General features: G+C 37.9%; 1 pseudogene; it reads left to right on the forward strand.

Moving 5' to 3' along the window:
* Positions 1-789: 789 nt before the first annotated feature.
* On the forward strand, positions 790-10,945 carry LOC119279979 (annotated as a pseudogene).
* Positions 10,946-12,222: the final 1,277 nt, after the last annotated feature.

Genomic DNA, 12,222 nt, shown 5'->3' on the forward strand with positions numbered 1-12,222 from the left:
TTACTTAGGTTACTTTTTAAGCAATATTTTATTTAGTCCATTTCTTATTTAGGTTAATGTTTAATTTATATTTTATTTAGTTTATATAGATTTATTTTGTATTTAGGTTTATTTTTAGCTTAGGTATTATTAAGATTATTTTTTAATATTTTTTATTTATGTTTTATATATTTAAGTCGACCCAAATACATATATATTACTAAGAAAACATAATACCAACCTAAAGGCTAAACAATAGATACTAATTGTTACTCGATCTAGCTAATTGCCTAAACAAACTACTTCATCACTACAATGAATCACACAAGAAAATAGTTGTCATCGATCCAGGTGGGAGTACGAGCCTAATCATAACAAAAGCCAAAAGTGCATATCGTACGTTCTTGAATTTTCTGATCCGGTCTCACATCTCATTGTTATGGGCTTGCATCTCATTTAGTTGTTGTGTCGTAGGTTCATGCTATCACTCGAGCAATTCACTTATGTATAGTTCTTTACGAGATCAACACATATCCATGTGTGGCAAAAGACTCCTTTCTGCACATGTGTATAGTTCATGATGTGAGCAATGCAAGTTTGTATGCATGCCAATTTAATGACACAAAGGGAGATTTTCCGTCATGTACCAATGCACGGCCAACACATATGAAGAGCTCTCATTATGGATTCCATGGTGTGTATTCGGTTCTCCTATCAAGAGGGAATTGGCAGCCGCAAAGCAACATAGGTGGCCTTGTAGGATTCTAGGCCGCTTCGCCGCTAGTGGTGTAGGATTTGCCACGGAATCAAATGGACGTGCTGCTGCAGTGGGATTATCCGCCGGACATGGTTTGCTGCATAGGCCACGGTGACAAGCTCATCGCCGAGCCAAGAGTTCAGAGGGTAGCTCGGCCAATGCGGTGGAGCCCCAATATTTCGGCACTCTTAGCCAAACGTGTGCTCGTGTGTGGGGTTCGTGCCAATTTTCGAAGCTCTGTATGGTCCATTACTGCCAGCTAGGAGAGGAAGACCAAAAACTAAGATGAGCTAGCTTGGGAGAAGTAAACGGGGTGAAGAGGAAAAGTGGAAAAATAATAGAGAGGTTGCGATCACTTATATGGGCATATAAGTTACTAATGGCGTGCCACATGTCCTACAGGCCACCACTAGTGACAGTACCAGTGGTTTGTCACATGTGTCACATGTCACCACTAACTTATGCCAGGTTAGGAAACTTGGTCACACATGCTGGTGGCATGTGAACATGCAAGCACAACACCAGTAACCTGTTAGTGGTGGCATACCAAATATGGCGTAGATTGAAAGTAGGGCGCCACCAATTAAGATTATGTCTAACCATTTCTGCAATATTTCAAGAAGCTAATCGATGGAGCTTTCTTCGGATATCATTTCATGGAAGGGATCATCAAATAGTATAATCAATAGTTGGACAAAAATAGCAACATATGCTTCAGTGACAAAGCAGACTTCAGCTGCATGCATCAACCGAAAAACAGTCAGACAAACGGCTAATATGTCATGCACCACATGTATGCATATGTACGGGAGGGAGACATGTTTTCAAAGCATTCATACGGGGGAAGACAATAGATCAAGTCTTAGAAGAAGATCACGGAGATGAGTTCATATGCATCCAACATATAAGATTGTAATCATGATAAACCAGCCTGCCATTCACGCCTATGCGAGGTTCAATAATGGCGCGGCAAATTCGAAAGAGATATTTGACCGCTTAAAGCAATAGATCTGTCATGCTGACGTTTGCGCTGCTAGTATCGCATTGCAATGATACCAAAATGATGCTTATGCTATGAATAGGAGTGTGAAAATGACGGGGTCTTGAGTACTCATTTACTTTTATATATGTGTTAACATTGTTCCAAACTTGCATGGCTATCTATCATCTTCACTACTTTGTTATAACAATTGTCGTTGTGTGTTAATTAACGTCATTCCAAACGTGTTTCCTAATTGTCTTACTTATTATGGTTCTTAAATTCGTTGTTTCTATATTGACATATAATTATGACGTGCAAACACCTACATCGATAATCATATTATTTGCCATGTATGCAGAATAAGCTGCCACGTCTGTCGTAGTAGTGTAGTTCAGGTGCATGTCAACCAATTAGTGACATGTCGAACAGATACCATGCCACTGATGTGCATAATCACAATAGGTGGTACCATGCCACCATTAACATTTATCAGTGGCACAACATTGGCGGTGTGGGGGTTGCACGCCACCAACGTGGTTTTGGCACATCACCTGTAGCATTTTTTGTACTAGTGTTTATAATCGGTAGTCACTGTTAGACAAGTTTGACTACATGCTTTCTAGAGTTTCACCTTCTATAAACAGATATGGCATTAGTTTTATCTATTTTTCTTTAGATCTAGCAATGGTATCCCCCATTCTTTAGTTTAGCTGTTCTATGATATCCCTCACATGTGTTTATTGTGCCGTGTAGTGTGAGTACACATACATAGACCACATTATTCAGACATAATAAACAACAATCAATCTTCAAAAATTATAATCCTACGACAACCTATAGAATTCCTAAGATTTATAATCCTACAAAGCAAACAATCTATAGAGATTTTTTCAACAATTATAATCATGCAATGTTCTTTTGAAAATTATTAAGTAAGAATTCTTGTGGATCTATGTTAACGTTGAAGATAAACCTCGTTGTATTGATCATGCTGAATTGGAGTGTTGGTTGAAAAAATATTTGTGGGTCGATTGTACATGACCTTAGATCAGTATGTGCCATTAAAGTTTGGAACATGTCTCTATAGAGAGATCACCTAAACTAAGTTGGTGGGTTGGTCATACAATATATCATGTTAGTACACCCTATCAATGGATTTGAATAATTTCACCTTCGTTCGTTTATGTCATGAAACCATAAGAAAGGAGCAAGTGAAGCATCTAGAAGTGCTTGCTTTGTCGCACACACAAAAAATTCTTCATGGGAAAGCCAACTGAAAGATTCGACTTGGACGTCGTAGAAAAGGTTATGTTGTTATCTACATAGCGCTGCCCCATGACCCTTTCCCAAGGTACTAAGGATTTTGTTTTAGGGACAAACAACGGTGTTCCGGAAATGCTTTTGTTGTGACATGCTAAGTTTTCTCCCCTATATATAGCCAGTACATTGATGGGTCTCACACGCCACACACATGTTTTGCCCTTCCTAAACTCATAAGGGAAAGGCGTGTGATTGAGTTCGTGCACGGCCTTATAAGAATTTGAAAATTAGATTACCAATTTGAGATAAATTTATATAGACCAAGCCTTTTAGTAGTTTCTAAAATAAACATCTTTGCAACATTACATACAAACATATAAAAAGATGCAACTCCCTACTATACATATCTCAATCCAGCTGCACTTAATTTAAATATGTAGCAATTCAAGTAAATAGATGATTTTTTTACTTTGGCATGTTAGATGGATGATGGTTGTATGCTTTTGACCAAGTATTATGTAACCTTTTTCTTTGTTATCTTAGTCCTTAAAATCAAGATTAATGACGTAGATATTTTAGGCTATGTGGTTCAACCTAATTGCTAGAAAAAAATCCGTATATTTAAAATCAAGCCCATTCATCCTTGGAAATGATAATAAAACACTATTAATAATAATAAATTATATATATCATATTACTCCGCCTCAAATTAGCTGTTTTAGATTTGTCTAGATATGAATGTATGTAACACTAAAACGTGTGGAGATACATCCGTATCTAAAACAATCTAAGACAATTAATTCGGGAGAGGAGTAGATAGTTAGAATTTTTTTACTACTTACTATTTTATATAGTTACCCCCATTTATCTTTGGAAATAAGAATAATACATTATTAATAACATTAATAATAATAAATTATATATAAATTAATAGATATAGGTATTAATGGAAATAATAGTAGCATTGTTTTACATCTCCTAACCCCCGTCTATATATATGCCTCAAAATGGAGATGGCATACGTGTAACCCATCTAGTTTTGGTTGCAAGCGCGCAGGGAAATAGTCAGGATCCTCGTCATCGCTGCAGGGAAACACTGAGGTACCTCCCCGTCGTCGAGCGAAGGGCAGTGCGTACGTCTGTTGAAGAATGGTGGTACGTCGTCGTTCCACCCTCCTTTTTGTTTTTGTATGTATTTTTGGATTGATGCATCGAGTAAAGATCATTTAGACACGATGGAGTTTATTTGTTATTTTCTCTCTTGACATGATGGATAATTGCCTGCTGGCTCCGGCCAATTGTTCCTAGAATGCATGCTGAGTTGGGAGGATTGGCTTGCCCTAGTGATGTCTTCTTCCCTAATTAAAAAATCTTATTCATTAGAGCTGCCATCACAACGTTATAACCTGGGCTCTCACTTGCTCAATTTAAGGAAAATCATGTGTTGTACGTCCCATTTCTACTTCCTTAATTAAAACCACTTATTATGTTTCCGCGTCACTTTTCTCAGTTTAAGGAAAATCATGTGTTCTACGTCCCATTTCCATGTGACTGCTCGAGTATCGCCTGCTCATGGGTGGTCTACCCCTCAAAATAGTGGGGAAGAGATAGTTCCTATTCGACGCTAAACATCATATTATTCCTATTATAACAATTTTCTGACCAAGATACGACTCAAATATCACCACATCTAACAAAAAGGGACATTTCATTGTTATGCGCTTCGGACGACCAAGTTCTGCAACATGCTCTTGTACTGCAGGTAGCTATGTGGCATGAGTTATGCCGCTACCAAGAGAAACTTAATAATACAGAATGTTACTAGCTAGAACAACTCAAGATCAATCAAACATGACTGTATGGCCAAGGAACACTTGATTGTTGTCGTGCTGGGAAGGGACTTTTCATCTCCATAAACTCCGGGTGACCAGGTTCCATAGGACACTCATAAACCGCTTGTAGCTATGTGTTTTAAAGTACTTCTCTACCAAGGGTAAAGTACTGATTTAGCAAGTTGCTAGATAGACTCGCTCAAGACCAATCAAACGTTAAGTAGTATACATCTTTCTTCTCTCGCGAACAGTGAGTGTATGTCTTATTTTGTCAATGGCTCATGAAATTGATTAGAAAGTAAGACTTCACATAATTAGTTCTCATGTATGGTCATCACCTTAGACACATCTCAGCAATGACACATGTATATGAACCTTTTTGAACCACAAAAGGTTTGGTTTCCATTTGGGTTGTAGATTGTATCTTGATTTTTTTGATTTCCTAAAAGAGTTTTGGTCTAACAGTTTTTCTTGGAAGAAGACAGAAAATAAAAGAAAGAATAAAATATGAACGAAAAACAACCCTTGAATGGAAATTGAAAAGAAATGTAGCCCCAGTTCCTTTGGAAATGGTAAGATCTTTGGCACAAGAAGAAGGGGCGACACATATCATCTCGACTTGGTCCTGCTTCCCCTCTTTTTTGGGCATGAACCCTATCTTCTACCTTGTAATCTACATGAAATGGAGATTGCATCATGTATGCCCAAAATAAGGCTTACGGCTTTGTTATCATGTTTCCATGTGAGGATGGTAAAATAGTGAAACATGGTGTAATAGTTTTTTAGGGAGTGTGGCTTTTCTTGCTCGCACCCAATAGAAAAATCATTGGAGGACAAAGTTATGTGTAGTAGGGTATTTGACACCCATGTTTTACTCATTAAGTGTGGAAGTACGAATTTCTTTTCTCATGGTTTGCCTTCAATATTTATTGATGTGTGTTTAACTAATGTCATAGGGTTGGAGGAACGGTAATGATGACCGTGATAAGAGGAAAAGTATTGTTGAGCCTGAACCCTCATGGTCTCCGAACTTTAGGAACTTAGACGCTCCTGGCTCGTCCATGCTGGTATCTCATGTAGTAATTAACTGATTTTGTATTTAAATACAAGAGCTAGCCATGACTTGTTTTTATTAAGATCATAGTGTGATATCTGCATGGGAATACAGAAAAAAGGAAAGATATAATGTTTGTTATTGTTATGTCCAATTGTGTTTCTGAGTCAAATAGAATGGGCCCATGGTTGACTTAGTTGTAGTTACGATGATCTAATGGTTATGCTTTGTCGATTGAAGTAGGGTAGTATATTAATGGCCTGATTTTTTGCTTTCATGTCTGATTTTCTAGCGTGGCTATCTTTTCTCCAGTTAACCTATCAAGTGGTTTTAGTACATAATAGATCTAAAATGGTTGACTATGTGCTGCCCATGATGACACACTGGAACTCCTTTGAACAAACATGGGATGTAACACATCAACAGTCTTTAATAAGGAATTATGCGCTTTAGTTTATGTTATACTAATCCATCTATATCGTCCTGATTTCTTACTTATCTGGCACTTCGCCTCGTGCATTGAGTTATATATTAATTTAGACTGCAGAGTGCATGTTTGGTTAGTAATCATACTCTAGGTGATAATAGGGAAACTTGGTTAACCTGATCATCTTTTTGGAATTACCAACCTATGATGCCCCTCCTATAAAATAGCCATGTTACGCATAATGTGTTCAACTAGATAGACAACTATCACTCCTCTAGAAAGCTAGCACAGTTCATTTAATTAGGCATCCTTATAACTTCAAGCTATACTATTTCTAATTTTATTGGTGTATACTTTTACCACTTTCGCTTATTGTCTTGATGCGACAATGCCGGAGGGGATTTTTCCCAATAGAAAATATGGTCTTTTCTTCTTGATTTTTATGTGTTCTAAACTCTAAAATCGAATTGCTATACTGGTTTCACGCTAGAGGTTCCAATTGCGATATCTTGCGATTCATGTAATAGTGCATGATAGAATTATCGTTCTTCTCTATAATTGCTTTGCTCATGGTTTGCTTTCAATATTGATTCATGTCTGCTTTACTAAGAGGTGCGATTGTGATGATCATGATAAGGGGAGAAGTGATGGTGAGGCTGAACCCTCATGGGCTCCGGAGTTGAGGAACTTAGATGCTCCTTGCCCATTCTTGCTGGTACGTCATGTAGTAATTGATTGTGTATTTAAGTACAAGAGCTAGCCATGCATTGTTGTTATTAAGATCATAGTGTTATGTTTGTTTGTCCAACTATCTAAAGGGTTCTAATGGATGGGCTAATGGGGAAGCGTCATCTACTACCTTAATCGAGAGATATGTGGCAATGGGTTTTCAAACGGAAATGGTCGTGATGAGCATCAAGGAGATTGGTAATACTGAAAGTAACCAATTTCATTTCATTTTTCTTCTTTGTGTTTGCATCGTTTGTCTAATCGAGGCTTTTGGTTTTGCTTTCAGGGTATAGTGACGAAAATGCATTACTTGAACTACTTTTGACATACAAGGTACGTGTCCATGGATGTTATTACTAACTTTATCCAATGATGCCCTTTCTACATCATAGCAAGGATCATATGATAGGATTGGTGATGACAAATGCAGGCACTAGGTGATGAAGATGCATTGAGTAACTGCTCTACTTCTGGCTGTGCCCCCCTTAGAGTTGAACATGGTGATGATCTTGATTTTGAGAGCTCAGATGGTGATGACGATGCTGGTGATACACAGCCCAACTCCGGTGATTATGGTGATGAGGTAGATGATTCATTGTCTTTAGTTCAGTAGCTAAGAATTCTTTGACCATATGTATGATGATATGTGAATTATTTGCCAGGCATACCTTGCGCACCCCTTTATGTATTGTTCGAGATTTGTTTGTTTTTCTCCTGCTTTTCGTCATAGTAGAGTTGCGTTGTTAGGTTTGAGCACCTGATTTTTTTACATAAAATTCTCACCATGTTAAAGTTTTATCGTGTAAGAGTTAATATAGGATGTGAGGTTGACTTCCGTTAGACCAATGCCTTCTTCAAAGTAATCAAACAGGCTGAGAAGGAGTAGAAACTGAGTATATTGTTGTGTTGCCTGCTTCTAATTTTGATGAATTAGAAAATTTATTTCTGTTATAAACCAATCTTTTTTTTCTTCAGTTCCTATGTAGTTAAATATTAGTCACAAGACATATGACTTGAGGAGTTATGATGCTACGAGAAACTCATACTGCAGGTGGTGTAAACAAGAGAAGTTATACACATGCCACATGACCTTTAACTTGAAGAAATCAAATTTTACACAAGAACTATGCCCTTTGATTTATTTTGTAGTGCAAGATACAGTGTAAAATCGGACTGAGCAGAGAAGAGTTCAGAAGAAGTATAAGCTAAACCTGAATGTTGAATCCTAAATAAAGAAGCAGGAATATATATAGGTTGGCCTAAATAATTCTGTCGTAAAGTTGTGTTGTGATCCAGCTCATCACTTTTCCGTAGAATCAAAGGAGGTTGGAAACTAGCATGTGGGTTAGGAAGAACAAGGTATTCTTCTTTTGACTTTCAGTTACACAAATTAAAGTAATACTGGAGAACATCACATATATACTGCACTAGTTGCATAAAAGTTCCCACCGAGACAAATCTGAAGATTAACATATACCTGTTAGCTGCGAAAAATGAGGGTGTCAATACCTAGATGTTCAGGGAGAAACGAATACATGAAGTCACTAATTTAGAAATCTCAGAATGTACTATATGAAATGACAGCAGAACTTCGTATTAGTTATGCAAATAAAATTTGAAAAAAGAATATTGTATGGTCCATCCTATTCATGGAGACATATATGTAACAAAAAGTATGGAAAGTGTAGAGTGTTTGTTGTTTATTACACCTGCTTGGGAAAATAAGATATATCTTGATTGCTAGTAAGAGATGAACCTGAAATAGGATGGATGGGAACACCATCATATTCTGAAGACACATACATTTACCTCATCATCCATCGATCTGTCTTTAACTTTCTATCATGAAAGCAGCATGGAGAGACCAGAGAACTGTGTTTCACCACTATTATGCATCCTGCACATAGTGCCATTATGTGAAACAACAAAGTTAGACTATGCACCTTTAGTTTATTCCAGTCCAGAACTTCATATTGCTAGTGTAGGTAGTAGGTTCAAGCGTAAAATGATGTGCATTCGTGTTTATGCATATAGTAACTCTTTTATTAACATGACTTTCAATCAGCAGCTGAGAATAAGAAATTGAGTTCCTAAATTATTTCGTTAATTTATTCTGATCACTTTTTTTTCTTGTTTCTTGGATAGTCTGTGATATATATTTCTTGATGGTTTATTAGTTTTAGGGCCCCCTTCTTTTCTATGGCCCCATATGTGTTTCTATGCAGTGGTATTTCCTTTTCAACGTTCACCTAGATGGCATTAAAAAGTCAGTAACATATAGAAAACATTTTTTCTAACCTTAGTTTTTCTTATCCTTTTGTGCAGAATTTTATACAAAAGATGTCAGAGCTGGACAAGAAGATCAACTCATTAGTAGATATCGGCTTTTCTGAAAACGAAGCAAATATGGCTATTACAAGATGTGGTATGACTCTTTTTTAAATTGTTGCCTTGATGTTCATTTTCCCATGGAAAAGGCGCCTAATGATATATATATATATATATATATATATATATATATATATATATATATATATATATATATATCTGCGTAAATTATCCTAGGTGTGGATGTTGATCTCTCTGTATTGGTTGATTCGATTAGTGCGTCACAGGTTGCAGGAGATTTTGACTTATCTGATCATCAGATTACATTGTGGTTTGATGTACATTTGAATAAGAAAATGCTTTATCTCTTTGATTTAATTTGATGTAACGACACTGCAATATCTGTAAATTTGGCAGGTCACAGATCGGTGCTTCGATTCATTTGGAGGGAGAAAGAAAGCAAGATTGATGGAAGAGAGCAAGAAAAAGAGGAACCGGTATGAAGGTAGAGCACATGGAAATCAATCCTCCTTGGATGGTAGCCATGATGAACCAATGCCTCTCCCAAATCCAATGGTTGGGTTTAATTTGCCAGGTTATTTGCAACCATCAGTTACCAGAATTCTTCCTAAACAAGATAGTGGACCACCCTTTTTCTACTATGAAAATGTGGCCCAAGCTCCCAAAGGCGTATGGGCGACCATTTCAAGATTTCTTTATGACATTCAACCTGAGTTTGTGGATTCTAAGCATTTGTGTGCAACCGCAAGGAAAAGAGACTACATCCATAATTTGCCAATTGAGAATAGATCACCTCTTCTTCCTATGCCTCCAAAGACCATATTAGAGGCATTCCCTCATTACAAGAAGTGGTGGCCTTCATGGGACCTGAGAACACAGCTCAATTGCTTGCGAATAAATTTCGCAAGTGCGAAGCTGATAGAACGGATCGGGCATGCTCTTGCAAGCTCCGACAGTCCACCGGCTCGAAGTGTTCAAAAATATGTCATGAATGAGTGTAGAAAAGGGAATCTTGTCTGGATTGGAAAGAACAAGGTTGCTCCATTGGAGCCTGAAGAGATGGAATATCTACTCGGTTTCCCAAAGGATCACACAAGGGGACTCGGCATCACGGAGAGATACAAGTCCCTCGGCAACACATTTCAAGTTGATACAGTTGCTTACCACTTGTCAGTTTTGAAGGTCATGTTTTCCAATGGTGTTAATGTGTTGTCCTTATTCACCGGTATTGGAGGAGGAGAGGTAGCTTTGCACAGGCTGGGCATCCACATGTAGGCAGTGGTCTCTGTAGAGATAAGAAAAGCTAATAAGAGGATTTTTTAAGGGTTGGTGGGATCAGACTCAGACAGGCACGCTCATTGAGATTAATGACGTGAAATCTCTTACTGATGATAGAATTTTATCATTTGTTAGTAGATTTGGCGGCTTCGACCTGGTGATTGAGGGCAGCCCATGTAACAATCTTGCCGGGTGCAACAGATACAACCGTGATGGCTTGGAGGGCGAGCAATCTGCTTTGTTCTACCACTACTTCAGAATCTTGAACGCGGTCAAGTCAGCTATGGCGAGGATGTAGCCTAATTATTGTAGCACCTATTTTATCCTTAAATAATTATATCTAGGAACCGCAACTTATCAGTGTATGAACATTGAGGTGATGTTGTTTTCAAGACCAGAATTTCGTGATTTGTGTAGACGAAGAGACTTCTTTTGTTTAGCTTCTTCATATAATTTCCTTTGCCCCTGCACTTACAACATTGTATATGAAGCACTTTTCAGGCTATGAAAATAGCGAACACAATAAGGGTAAAGGACGATGCTTGATTATGGAAGCCTATATACTAGAGCATCTTATCTTTTCCTCCAGTCAACCTGTAGACAAACCGAACATTTAATTTTCTATTTTGAGCGCATCTTTCCTCTAGTAAAATATTTTGATATAGTAGATACTGTACATATTGCACAGGAGAGAACAGGAGGAGTGGCTGGCACATGCACACAAATAGAAAGAAACTGTTCATACGGGAATGCAGAAGAACTAGATAAAAATTCATAGATAGTCCTCTCTGTTCCCTTTCTAGGTAGATTGTTTCATTTTTCATACCAAGTTTCCTGAGCTGAAACGAAGAAAAGATCATTTCCAGCTCTTAGACCGTACTGATCCGTTAAGCCCGTATAATTGTGAGAGTCACTACTTGGACAACCTACATGGCTTGGTTTCTGTAGATTTTGGATCTTGAGGCAGAAGATGGCACAGACTATATTATCTCCCTTTAGGAGGGGTGTTGTAATGTACTAGACGTTGTATCTGAACATAATCTTGCTAACTAACGGAGTCCAGTTTCTGTTGTTGATATCATTCTTGGAGACTGCATCGAGAGAGGGAGTGGAGGATTTAAGACGTGTAAATTCAGGCTTTCCTATTTTTACTGTTATGTTCTACTTTTGTTTTCTCTGTCAGTTGTATTTTGAATCACTCGGAAAAAAAATCAGGTGAACGAAGATCGTGTAGTGGCAGTGACAGATACCTTGATTGCCTCCCAAATCACCACAGATCCACAGCAATGAAACTGAAACCTGCATTACTGTTCCTCCTCGTTGGAAGCTCGTCCTGATCCTCGGTACTTTGACCCCGGAAGCTTTGGCTCTCCATGGTGCCTTGGACCTTCCCGTGTGTCTGAATATGAGTCATGTCTTCTTGGAACTCAACACCGAAGGATAGATCAAGTATTATGCCTGTTCTCCATCAAATGGATGAGGAGTATTAGCCAGGGGCGTCCCATTTCTGGGTTCTTTTCTATTCATGTAAATAGAGGTGCAAATTTGGCAGCTCTTATTACTGCAAACATTGCT

The sequence above is a fragment of the Triticum dicoccoides genome, chromosome 3B (genome assembly GCF_002162155.2).
Source record: "Triticum dicoccoides isolate Atlit2015 ecotype Zavitan chromosome 3B, WEW_v2.0, whole genome shotgun sequence".
Classification (NCBI taxonomy): Eukaryota; Viridiplantae; Streptophyta; class Magnoliopsida; order Poales; family Poaceae; genus Triticum; species Triticum dicoccoides.